Here is a 12,101-nt window from a genome sequence, read left to right as displayed (position 1 = left end):
GTGGAGTGTGTTTTCTTATTTTGGGCATTCTTCCAGAATCTTTATTGAATATCCCTTTTTTTTTTTCTCCTATCCAAAACCATCTAGTTGAGAGTCACACTGCCAACACTGAACTGAAAGATGAATTCCCCAGATCAGTAGGTGCCCAATATGCTACTGGAGATCAGTGGAGAAATAACTCCAGAAAGAATGAAGAGATGGAGCCAAAGCAAAAACAGCACACAGTTGTGGATGTGACTGATGGTGGAAGTAAAGTCTGATGCTATAAAGAGCAATATTGCATAGGCACCTGGAATGTTAGGTCCATGAATCAAGGCAAATTGGAAGTGGTCAAACAGAAGATGGCAAGAGTGAACATTAACATTTTAGCAATCAGCGAACTAAAATGGACTGGAATGAGTGAGTTTAACTCAGATGACCATCATATCTATTACTTTGGGCAAGAATCCCTTAGAAGAAATGGAATAGCTATCATAGTCAACAGAAGTGTCTGAAATGAAGTACTTGGATGCAATCTCAAAAACAACAGAATGATCTCTGTTCATTTCCAAGGCAAACCATTCAATATCACAGTAATCCAAGTCTGTGCCCCAACCAGTAATGCTGAAGAAGCTGAAGTTGAACGGTTCTATGAAGACCTACAAGACCCTCTAGAACTAAGACCCAAAAAAGATGTCCTTTTCATTATAGAGGACTGGAATGCAAAAATAGGAAGTCAAGAGATCCCTGGAGTAACAGACAAATTTGGCCTTTGAGTACAGAATGAAGCAGGGCAAAGGCTAATAGAGTTCTGCCAAGAGAATGCACTGGTCACCCTGCTTATTTAACTTACATGCAGAATACATCATGAGAAACGCTGGGCTGGATGAAGCACAAGCTGGAATCAAAATTTTTGGGAGAAATATCAATAACCTCAGATATGCAGATGACACCACCCTTATGGCAGAAAGTGAAGAACTAAAGAGCCTCTTCATGAAAGTGAAAGAGGAGAGTGAAAAAGTTGGCTTAAAACTCAACATTCAGAAAACGAAGATCATGGCATCTGGTCCCATCACTTCATGGCAGATAGATGGGGAAACAATGGAAACAGTGACAGACTTTATTTTTTTGGGCTCCAAAATCACTGCAGATGGTGACTGCAGCCGTTAAATTGAAAGATGCTTGCTCCTTGGAAGAACAATTATGACCAACCTAGACAGCATGTTTAAAAGCAGAGACATTACTTTGTCAACAAAGGTCCATCTAGTCAAGGCTATAGTTTTTCCAGTAGTCATGTATAGATGTGAGAGTTGGACTATAAAGAAAGCTGAGTGCTGAAGGATTGATGCTTTTAAACTGTGGTGTTGGAGAAGACTCTTGAGAGTCCCTTGGATAGCCAAGAGATCCAACCAGTCCATCCTAAAGGAAATCGGTCCTGAATGTTCTTTGGAAGGACTGATGTTGAAGCTGAAACTCCAATACTTTGACCACCTGATAAGAAGAGCTGACTTGTTTGAAAGGACCCTGATGCTGGGAAAGATTGAAGGTGGGAGGAGAAGGGGATGACAGAGGGTAAGATGGTTGGATGGCATCACCAACTCAATGGACATGAGTTTGAGTAGGCTCTGGGAGTTGGTGATGGACAGGGAGGCCTGGCGTGCTGCAGTCCATGGGGTCACAAAGAGTTGGACTGAGCGACTGAACTGAACTTACCTCTTGGAAAGAAATATTTTTTGTCTTTTTAGTGTGAAACTGAATACCCTTTTCAAGGTATTAAAGATCATGATTAAAAGATCATGATTTACATTTTCTTAATGATTACGATGTTCAGTGTCTCTTTGTGTGCTTATTTACTATCCATACTGTATACTTCTAGGATAGAATTTTTTAAGTTTTTTAAAAAATAATAACATACCCTAATCTTGGCACTCTCAAATTCTGGTAAAGAATGTGTAGCTGTGGGGACACTCATACAACTGCTTGTGGCACTGCCCTTCTGTAAAATAGTTCAGTAGTTTTTTTGTGAATTTAAATGTACCCTTACCATATTACCCAGCAATCTCACTCATGGGTATTTACCATAGAGAAATGAATTCTTACATTCATAAAAACTTGTATAAAAATATTTAGGCAGCACTATTTATGATCATCCCAACCTAGAAACAACCCACACTTTCTTCAATAGGTAGGTGTCTAATCAAAGTATTTCAACTAATACAATGGAATATTAGTCAGCATTAAGCAGAAGCAAACAACTGACATATGTAACAACATGGATAAACTTCACATGGATTATGCTAGGTGAACAAATCTGACCTCAAAAAATTACATACTGTATGATTGCTTTTTATGATGTTCTGGCAAAGGCAAAGCTTTGTGACAAAAAACAAATCAATGGCTGCTGGGGATACAAGGTCAGGGAAAGATATGATTATCAGAGGCAGCACAAGGGAATTTGGAGAACAATCAAACTGTCTGTTCGTATTGTGAACATTGCTATAGGGTCAAGGCATGTGTTAAAGGGCTTCCCTGATGGGTCAGGTGGTAAAGAATCTTCCTGCAATGCAGGAGACACAGGTTCAATCCCTGGATCAGGAAGATACCCTGGAGAAGGGAGTGGCTACTCACTCCAGTGTTAAAACTCATAGAACTGTATATACCTCAAAAATAGGTGAGTTTTAATGAATGCAAATTATAGATAAATAATATTGATGAAGTTTGTCTTTACCAAGTAAGTAGAAGTGGTCCCCACACAGATTAGTTCCTTAATTGTAGGTATTTGCACATTATCTAGACTTAACAGTCTGACTTGTAATGCTGATTTAAGGCCTTCTAGAGGTAGAAACCAGATTCTGGTCTTCTGTTGTCATATTTTTCATGGACAGAGAACTTGAAAATTCTGAAAAATCTTATATTCACAATGAGTATTTCTTATTAGAGAAATTATAAGAATTCAACAAGTTTGCCATTTATTTTATCATGGTAGAATAATTATTTGTTCCCTTTTAAAATTTTTATTTTATATTGGAGTATAGTTGATTACAATGTTGGTTAGTTTCAGATGTACAGCAAAGTGATTTAGGTATGTGTATATAAATATCTATCCTTTTTCAGATTCTTTTCTCATAGAGGCTCTTACTGAGTATTGAGTAGAGTTCCCTGTGCTATATAGTAGGTTGCTGTTGATTATTTTATAAATAATAGTGTGTATATGTTCATCACAAGCCTCCTAACTTATCCTTCCCCTTTTGGTAACTATAAGTTTGTTATCTAAGTATGTTTCTGTTTTGCAATTAAGTTCATTTGTATTGTTAGATTTCACATATAAATGACAGCACATGATATGTATCACACAGGTTGATTTGTGGATGTTGCAAAATCTTTCCATCCCTGGGGTAAATCCCACTTGTATGAACCTTTAATATATTATTGAATTTGATTTGTTTGTATTTTGTTGAGGATTTGGGGGTCTATGTTCATCAGTGATACAGCCTGTAATTTTCTTTTTTTGTGGTATCTTTGCTTGGGTTTGGTATCAAGGTGATGGTGGCCTCGTACAATAAGTTTGGAAGTTTTCCTCCTCTGCAGTTTTTTTGGAAGAGTTTCAGAAGGATAGGTGTTAACTTTTCTCTAAATGTTTGCTGGAATTTTCCTGTAAAGCTATCTGGTTTTGGACTTTCATTTGTTGAGAGTTTCCTAATCCCAGTTTCAATTTCAGTACTTGTGATTAGTCTGTTTATATTTTCTATTTCTTCCTGGTTCTGTCTTGGAAAATTGTACCTTTCAGAGAATATACCCGTTTCTTCTAGATTGTCCATTTTATTGGTGTATAGTTGCTTATAGAAGTCTCTTATGACCCTTTGTTTTCATGTTGTAACTTCTCCTCTTTCATTTCTAATTTTATTGATTCGAACACTCTCTTTTTTTCCTTGGGGCTTCCCTGGTGGTTCAGATGATAAAGATGTCACCTACAGTGCAGGAGACCCAAGTCTGCCTAAAAGTTTATCAATTTTGTTTATCTTTCCAAAAAACAGATTTTAGTTCTTTTATCTTTTCTTTGCATCTATTTCATTTATTTCGGCTCTAATCTGTATTATTTCTTTCTTTCTACTAACTTTGAGTTTTGTTTGTGCTTTCTCTAATTGCCTTAGTTGTAACTTTAGGTTATTTATTTGGAATTTTTCTTGTTTTCTGAGTTAAGATTGTAGTGCTATAAACTTCCCTCTTAGAACAGTTTTTGCTGCATCCCATAGGTTTAGGACCATTGTGTTTTCATTGTCGTTTGTCTCTAGATATTTTTTATTTTCTCAATGACTTCTTCAGTGATCCATTGGTTTAGTGATGTATTATTTAGCTTCCATGTGTTTGTGATTTTGTGCAGTTTTTTTCTTGTAGTTGATTTCTAATGTCACTGTGGAAAAGATCATTGGAAAAGATGCTTACTAATATTTCAATTTTCTGATATTAACTGAGGCTTACTTTCATGAAATTAAAAGACGCTTACTCCTTGGAAGGAAAGTTGTGACCAACCTAGATAGCATATTGAAAAGCAGAGATATTACTTTGCCAACAAAGGTCCATCTAGTCAAGGCTATGGTTTTTCCAGTAGTCATGTATGGATGTGATAGTTGGACTGTGAAGAAAGCTGAGCACCGAAGAATTGATGCTTTTGAACCATGGTGTTGGAGGAGACTCATGAGAGTCCCTTGGACTGCAATGAGATTCAACCAGTCCATCCTTTGGAAGGACTGATGCTGAAGCTGAAACTCCAGTACTTTGGCCACCTCATGCGAAGAGTTCACTCATTGGAAAATACCCTGATGCTGGGAGGGATTGGGGGCAGGAGAAGAAGGGGATGACAGAGGATGAGATGGCTGCATGGCATCACTGACTCGATGGACATGAGTTTGAGTGAACTCCAGGAGTTGGTGATGAAGAGAGAGGCCTGGTGTGCTGTGATTCATGGGGTCGCAAAGAGTTGGACACGACTGAGTGACTGAAATGAACTGAACTGAGGCTTGCTTTATGGTCCAGCATGTGATCTATCCTTGAGAATGTTCATTAGCAATTGGAAAGAATGTGTATTCTGCTTTTGGATGCAGTGCTCTATAAATATTAAGTACATCTGGTCTATTTTCTGTCTGGATAATCTGTCCATTGATGTGAGCCGGGTGTTAAAGTCCTCCACTAGTATTGTGTTGTCAATTTCTCCTTTTATGGCTATCAGCATTTGTGGTGCTCCTGTGGTGGGTGCATATATATTTATAATTGTTATGCCTTCTTCCTGGATTGATCCCTTGGTTATTATGGAGTATCCTTCTTTGTCTCTTATAACAATATTTTAAAATCTATTGTGTGTGATGTGATTATTGCTACTCCAGGTTTCTTTTGACTTGCATTTGCATGGAATACCTTTTTCCTCCTCCTTACTTTCAGTCTACACGTGTGCTGTGAAGTGGGTCTCTTGTAGACAGTGTGTATATGTCTTGTTTTTGTGTCAATTCAGCCAGTGTATGTCTTTTGGTTGGAGCATGTAATCCATTTACATTCAAGATAATTACTGATCTGTATGTTCTTGTTGCCATTTTGTTAAATTTTTTGGATTTATTTTCATAGGTCTTTTTTCTTCCCCCTTCCTTTTGTTCTCTTCTCCTGTGATTTTATGACTCTCTTTAGTATTGTGTTTGGATTCATTTTTCATTTTTGCATGTATATCTTACAGGTTTTTGAGTTGCAGTTAATATGTTTTCATTTGGCAGTGTGTGTGTGTGTATATACACACACTCACATACAAACACAAAATTGATCTGGTCTCTTAATTTAAAATTCATGCACAATATCCAGAATTTGTACTTTGCTCACTGGTTTTGATATCACATTTGTGGATGATTTCCTACTTTTACTGCCAATGAGATTTCCCATTTGTAATTTCTTGTTCCTAGTTGTGGCCTTTTCTTTTCCTCCTAGATAAGTTATTTGTTGTAAAGATGGTTTGGTGGTGGTGAATTGTCCTCTGTCATCCCCTTCTCCTCCTGCCTTCAATCTTTCAAGCATCAGGATCTTTTATAATGAGTCAGCTCTTTGCATCACATGGCCAAAGTATTGGAGCTTCAGCTTCAGCATCAGTCCTTCCAATGAATATTCAGGATTGATTTCCTTCGGGATGACTAGTCTGATCTCCTTGCAGTCCAACGGACTCCCAAGAGTCTTATCCATTACCACAGTTCAAAAACAACAATTCTTTGGCCCTCAGCCTTCTTTATGGTCCAACTCTCACATCCATAATGACTATAGAAAAAACCATAGCTTTAACTAGATGGACATTTGCCGTTAAAGTAATGTCTCTGCTTTTTAATATGCTATCTAGGTTTGTCATAGCTTTTCTTTCAAGGAGCAAGTGTCTTTTAATTTCATAGCTGCATTAGCCATATTCAGTGATTTTGTCAGTGAATAGGAAAACTCAACATCATAAATATCACCTCACTGTGAATAATTTATGCATTCTAAATTTCAGTCATACCTGAACAGGTGTTTTAATTTTGTGAAATTTTATGAGATAATTGTAATATTCATTTCAATAGTAAAGAGCCAATTTGAGTTGAAGTGACTGTGAATAAGAAAGAAATAGGGAATATGATGTGGCACACTGATCCCTCTGTAGGAATGAAGGGATTTATGCCCCAAATGACAGGTGCTGCCAACAGACTCTCCTTAGTTGTCAGCTGCCTTTGGATATTGCCCCAGTTGAGAAGAGTTTTCCAGCCCAAGGCCACGCCCCTTGTCCAGGGTGCTTTACTGATCAATGCTAGGGTATAAAGGCCACACCTTTGTCCCACCTCAGGACAATTCTGAGGTTCGCTGAGACCTTCAGTAGGAATGGATCATAGCTCAACTTCTCCTTCTGCCCAGTTCAGCTTCCTTCCTTTCCCTTCCACGTGTTCTAACTCCAAGAGGAATCTGTGTCAAAGCTCTTGCATGGTTATATCTAGCTCAGGGGTTTCCTTGCTCCTGGAATCTAACCTGTGACTGAGGACTTCTTCAGATATCAAACCCTGTTTATTATAAAGCTATAGTCCTTAATATAGCATGGTACTGGCTTCAGAATAAATGAATAGATATATGAAACAGGAAAAGAATACTTGGTATATGTGAGGGGTGACATTATATTTGGGAAAAAATGCACTGTTTACCAATAGTTGCTCTGACAGTTGTCTAACAGGTGGGGAAAAATAGGCCTTTTGCCAAAAAATTTGCACAATGAATAAGTACATAAATGTAAAGAAGAAAAAAGTAAAATTGTTAATAAAATGTGACAAGACAGGAAAGAAGTTCTTAAATAATATGCAAAGGTTGAAACTGTAAAGAAGAAATTGATAAATTTGATTATATGTATATTTAAATTTTTCATTATATGTGTCAAACTTGGAGATGTATAATCCAAAGAATTGAACTTAGAATATATAAAGAATTTCCACAAATTAGTAAGAGATACAAGCAACAAACAGTAAACTAGCAAAGGTGCAAACTGCAGATTTGCAGAGGAAGAAGTGCAAATGGCCAAAAAGCTTAAGAAAAGATGGCCAAACTCACTAGTAATTAACGAAATACAAATCGGGAGATGCTATTTCTCATCCTTGAGAACTAGCAAAAATAAAGCGTAAATATAACAAATGTGGGGGGAGATGTGAGAAAATAGCAACATCTTCTTTGAAGAGGCATTTGGTAATATCTTTCAAATTTTATTTCACATGTACATTTTTGAGAAACTCATGGAAATGTGCATATACTGACTTAAGTGACGATGAGTTCTCTCTAATTTGTAATAGCAAATATTTGGAAGCAATCTGTGTGTCCATACATAAGGGATGGGTGAACACTTGTATATACATATCATGAAATATTTATCATGTAGCAGTTAAATTGAGTTAAGCATGTTTACCTGTTTCAACAAAAATCTTGAAAGTATATTATGGAATAAAAATTGTGTGTGGTAAAAAATATTTAAATTTAAACTTGTTAAATATTGTTGACAATTTATGAAGAAACATACAAGTGGTAAATATTTTTAACTGTGTTACAGAAGGAAAGCATAACAGCTTCAGAAAAATCGCTGTCTTTGAGGAGAGCAGAGAATGAGATGGGAAAAGGCTTCAACTGTAAGTAACATTTCATTTTTTTAAAGTGTATATATTATTTGACTGCATTGGGTCTTAGGTAGAATGCAGGATCTTCGTCGCATCATGCAGGATCTTCTGATAGGGTGCACAGACACGAGTTGTGGTGTCTGGGCTCAGTGCTGCAGTGCACAGGCTCCAGCGCAGTGGACTTGAGCAGTTGTGGCGGCAGGCTCTCTGGTTGTGGTGTGTGCTCAAAGTGCACTGGCACATGGTTGCAGGCTCTCTGGTTGTGGTGTGTGCTCGAAGTGCACTGGCACATGGTTGCAGGCTCTCTGGTTGTGGTGTGTGCTCAAAGTGCACTGGCACATGGTTGCAGGCTCTCTGGTTGTGGTGTGTGCTCAAAGTGCACTGGCACATGGTTGCAGGCTCTCTGGTTGTGGTGTGTGCTGGAAGTGCACTGGCACATGGTTGCAGTGTGTGGGCTTGGTTCGTCCACGGTGTGTGGGATCTTTGTTTCCTGACCAGGGATAGAACCTGCGTTTTTTGCATTGCAGGGCAGACTCTTAACCACTGGACCACAAAGTAAGTGCCAACATTTCACTGTTAATGGAAGAAAAAAATTCTTAAGTGAAAGGAATCTGAAAATGACAAAATGATATTAATTTTGGATTGTGGATATTCTGTGCATTTTTCTGCATGCCTGAAGTATTTTATTACATAGAGTTTTAAAAATTTGTAAAACAAGTGATGTGTAGTTAGAGGCCAGAAGTGAGCAAGTCTTGACTGGATTTTGTAATCATTTTTAAAACATCCTTTGAGTTTTGGAAATACTTTGAGGAAATTTTTTTTGTTTTAATGTAAAATTCATAAAATGTGAAATTTACCTTTGTAATAATTTTAAAGTATGTTCTTATGACTTTTAGTATATTCATAATGTTGGGCAATCATCACTAATATCTAATTTCATGCTTTCTGTCACCTTTTGAGGAATCTTGCAAGGAACCAGAAGTCGTGATTAGCAGTAGCAGCTTGAAATAAATGACCAAAATATTAATATTAAGTCATTTTATATGGATTCATAGACAGAGACTTGTGAGCGTTCAACTTACATGTTATAAATTCCTATATAACTAGAAACTTAGGGTCTTAATACCTCCTTTCCAGGAAAGAATAGCTGTTAGCAACTTTCAGAGTTACTCAATAATGCCTTTTCCTGGGTAGTAACTTCATCCTAAATTCTGTGTGATTTTATCCTTCTTGTGGCACTACCCAAAACAAAACATGACTTCTGTCTAAGCCGTCAATGGGTATCCTCTCTTGCCTTCCCAGACTGTGTTGGAAGACTTAGGAGCTGCTATAGACTGCATGTTGTGTTCCCCATCAAGGTTCATGTTTTGAAATCCTGATCCACAGTGTAATAGTATTTGGAGGTGGAGCCTTGAGGAAGTGATTAGGTCATGAAGACAATGCCCTTGTGAATGAGATTAATGCCCCCTATAAAAGAGGTTCTGGAGAGTTCCCAGGTCCCTTCTGCCATGTTAGGACACAGAAGACAGCTGTCTATAAAACAGAAAGTGGGCTCTTACCAAATACTTAATCGGTTATCACCTAGATATTGAACTTCCTGCCTCCTGAACTGTGGTAAATGTTTTTTATTGCTTATAAGCCACCCAGACTGTGGACAGTCCACTGTTATCACCCAGTGGACTAGGACAGAGCCCCCTCTTCTGATATGTGCAGTGCAGTGTGTGTGTTTATTTCCATGATAACAACTACGCTTAGTTTTGTAATTACTTACAACAGTCAGCCTATCACCTCAAGAGGCCCTTGAATCCTGTGATCATATTGTTTTACCTTTGAATCCTCAAAACTTAGCATCATTTCTGCAACTTAGTAGATGTTCAAGTAAATGTCATTTGAATGAATGGCTTCAGTGCATGACTCATTTCAAGTCTGTGCAAGTCCAACAACAGACATTAGTCAGACTTCCCATTTTTGATCAGCTATTGAAAGTGGGACAGTTGATCTATGATTCAGCATATCTCCAGTAAGCAAGCCCAAGAGAATAATGTTAAAAACCCTGCCCTCCTGCAAGAGTCAGCTTGATCAAGAACCTTGTTTTAGTGGTTGATTTCCACAGTTAAGCTGTCTCTCACAATCTTACGTTGGATGCCCCTTCACATAATTTGTTGATTTTTAGCAAAACTGAAGAAAGAATAAGAATTCTTTAGAATTTTATATGTTGTCCCATAATGCATTCTTAATACTGAGGAACATACAAATCCAGGCTAAGATTCTTCTATTTGGCTCTGGAAAGACTGAAAGCAGATTGCTGTAGTGATCAAAAGTTTGGCTTGCAATCAGATGGATTGTGCTTCCTATCTGTACTCTGTCACTTTCTATCTAGAAAGTCACCAGGCAAATTACTTTACTTCTCTAAGACTCAATTTTCTTATCTGCAAAGTGGATATAATAATAAAAATGAATAATAAAAAATGAACTTCATATATTTTCTGTGAATGTTAAATGAAGTAATACATATGAGAAGCATTAAGCATATAGCCTAGTATATAGTAAGTGTTCCCTTAATATCAGTGATTGTTATCTGGAACTTTGAGTGATAGATAATTTTTGGTCATGGAAAGAGTCTCTGAGGAACCTCTAGGGTTGTGTACAATGCAGAAAAGTGCAAAGTGAATAAGTTCAAGGAATTCAGGATTCAAAATTCAGTTTTACCTGAAAGACCTTGGACAATTCACTTAATCCTCATATGTCTTCAGTATTGTTAAAAAATATTATCTTCGCCTTTTTCACATCTCTCTTGCTATGTATTTTCTGTTTTTTTCCCCTCTTTATACAGACTTCCTTGAGAAAAGGAATCTGTTGATACTTTTTGACACCTTAGTCAAGAATTGCTTCTCTCCACAGGAATTTACTTTTCACTGTAATCATTCAGTAAGTTCTGATAAGCTATGTATCTACTAAAGGAATGTTACTTATTAAGAATTGATGATGGAAGAGGAGTTTTGAAATGGGTAGAGACTTCCAGTGACTCTGAAATACTTTTATATGTGTATTTTCTTCTGCTTCTGTATAAAGCTGGAAAAGAAAAAAAAGAAAAACAGGCAAACAAAAATCTCATGCTACCCTTTGATTTTGGGTTGCTTGACAAACAATTTTCGTTTCTAAAGCACTTGAAAGTCTTTTTTGGTAACATTTTCAGTCTGGCAACGAGCAGAGCAAGATGAACATCTCTTAATCTTTCTTTCCAAGACAGCTCTGTCATCCTGTTTCTACATATCTGCTTTGTCATTGTATATTCACAGAAAATATTTGGCCCTCTAGGACTCTGGAGACATTCTAGAATGAACATGCTCAGAGTTAGGGCTGAATCTGAGCCCCACAGCTCAGCTGATTGGAAGCCTCTGTTCCCATATCTATAACAGTAAGACAGTGGACTAGGTCCTGAATTGCAAATAGAATTTATTTTGAATTCCTACTTTGAGTATTCGGTACTGAGCTGAGACAGCGAAGATAAAACCTGATGCATTGGGAGAGTGTTTTGTGATAAATTAACCATAAGCATGGGATGGAGGAATGAAAGCCCTTATGCCAAATCTTGCTATCCCTAGACCACAAAATCACTGAGGCCTTTCTAGTTCTAGCATCACATCAGACTGTTACTGATTCTCTGCTGCTGCTAAGTCACTTCAGTCGTGTCCGACTCTGAGCGACCCCATAGACGGCAGTCCACCAGGCTCCCCCGTCCCTGGGATTCTCCAGGCAAGAACACTGGAGTGGGTTGCCATTTCCTTCTCCAATGCATGAAAGTGAAAAGTGAAAGTGAAGTCGCTCAGTTGTGTCTGACTCTTAGTGACCCCATGGACTGCAGCCTACCAGGCTCCTCCTTCCATGGGATTTTCCAGGCAAGAGTACTGGAGTGGGGTGCCATTGCCTTCTCGAGACTGATTCTCTACTTGCTCTTAATAAGATGTGAAGTGTCTG

The 12,101-nt window shown here is 37.7% G+C and overlaps 1 long non-coding RNA gene across 5 annotated transcripts in view; it reads left to right on the top strand.

Moving 5' to 3' along the window:
• The window catches only part of LOC139180388 (uncharacterized), a 466,644-nt gene that overhangs the window by 77,941 nt on the left and 376,602 nt on the right, over positions 1–12,101 (top strand). For all 5 annotated transcript variants that reach the window (XR_011564644.1, XR_011564645.1, XR_011564648.1 and 2 more), the window contains one exon: positions 8,060–8,135. This is a non-coding gene — a long non-coding RNA (uncharacterized lncRNA). The remainder of the gene's footprint in view (positions 1–8,059; positions 8,136–12,101) is intronic.

The sequence above is a fragment of the Bos indicus genome, chromosome 28, assembly GCF_029378745.1.
Source record: "Bos indicus isolate NIAB-ARS_2022 breed Sahiwal x Tharparkar chromosome 28, NIAB-ARS_B.indTharparkar_mat_pri_1.0, whole genome shotgun sequence".
Classification (NCBI taxonomy): Eukaryota; Metazoa; Chordata; class Mammalia; order Artiodactyla; family Bovidae; genus Bos; species Bos indicus.
The sequence above is the reverse complement of the archived record's forward strand: the minus strand, read 5'-3'. Positions and strand labels throughout refer to the sequence as shown.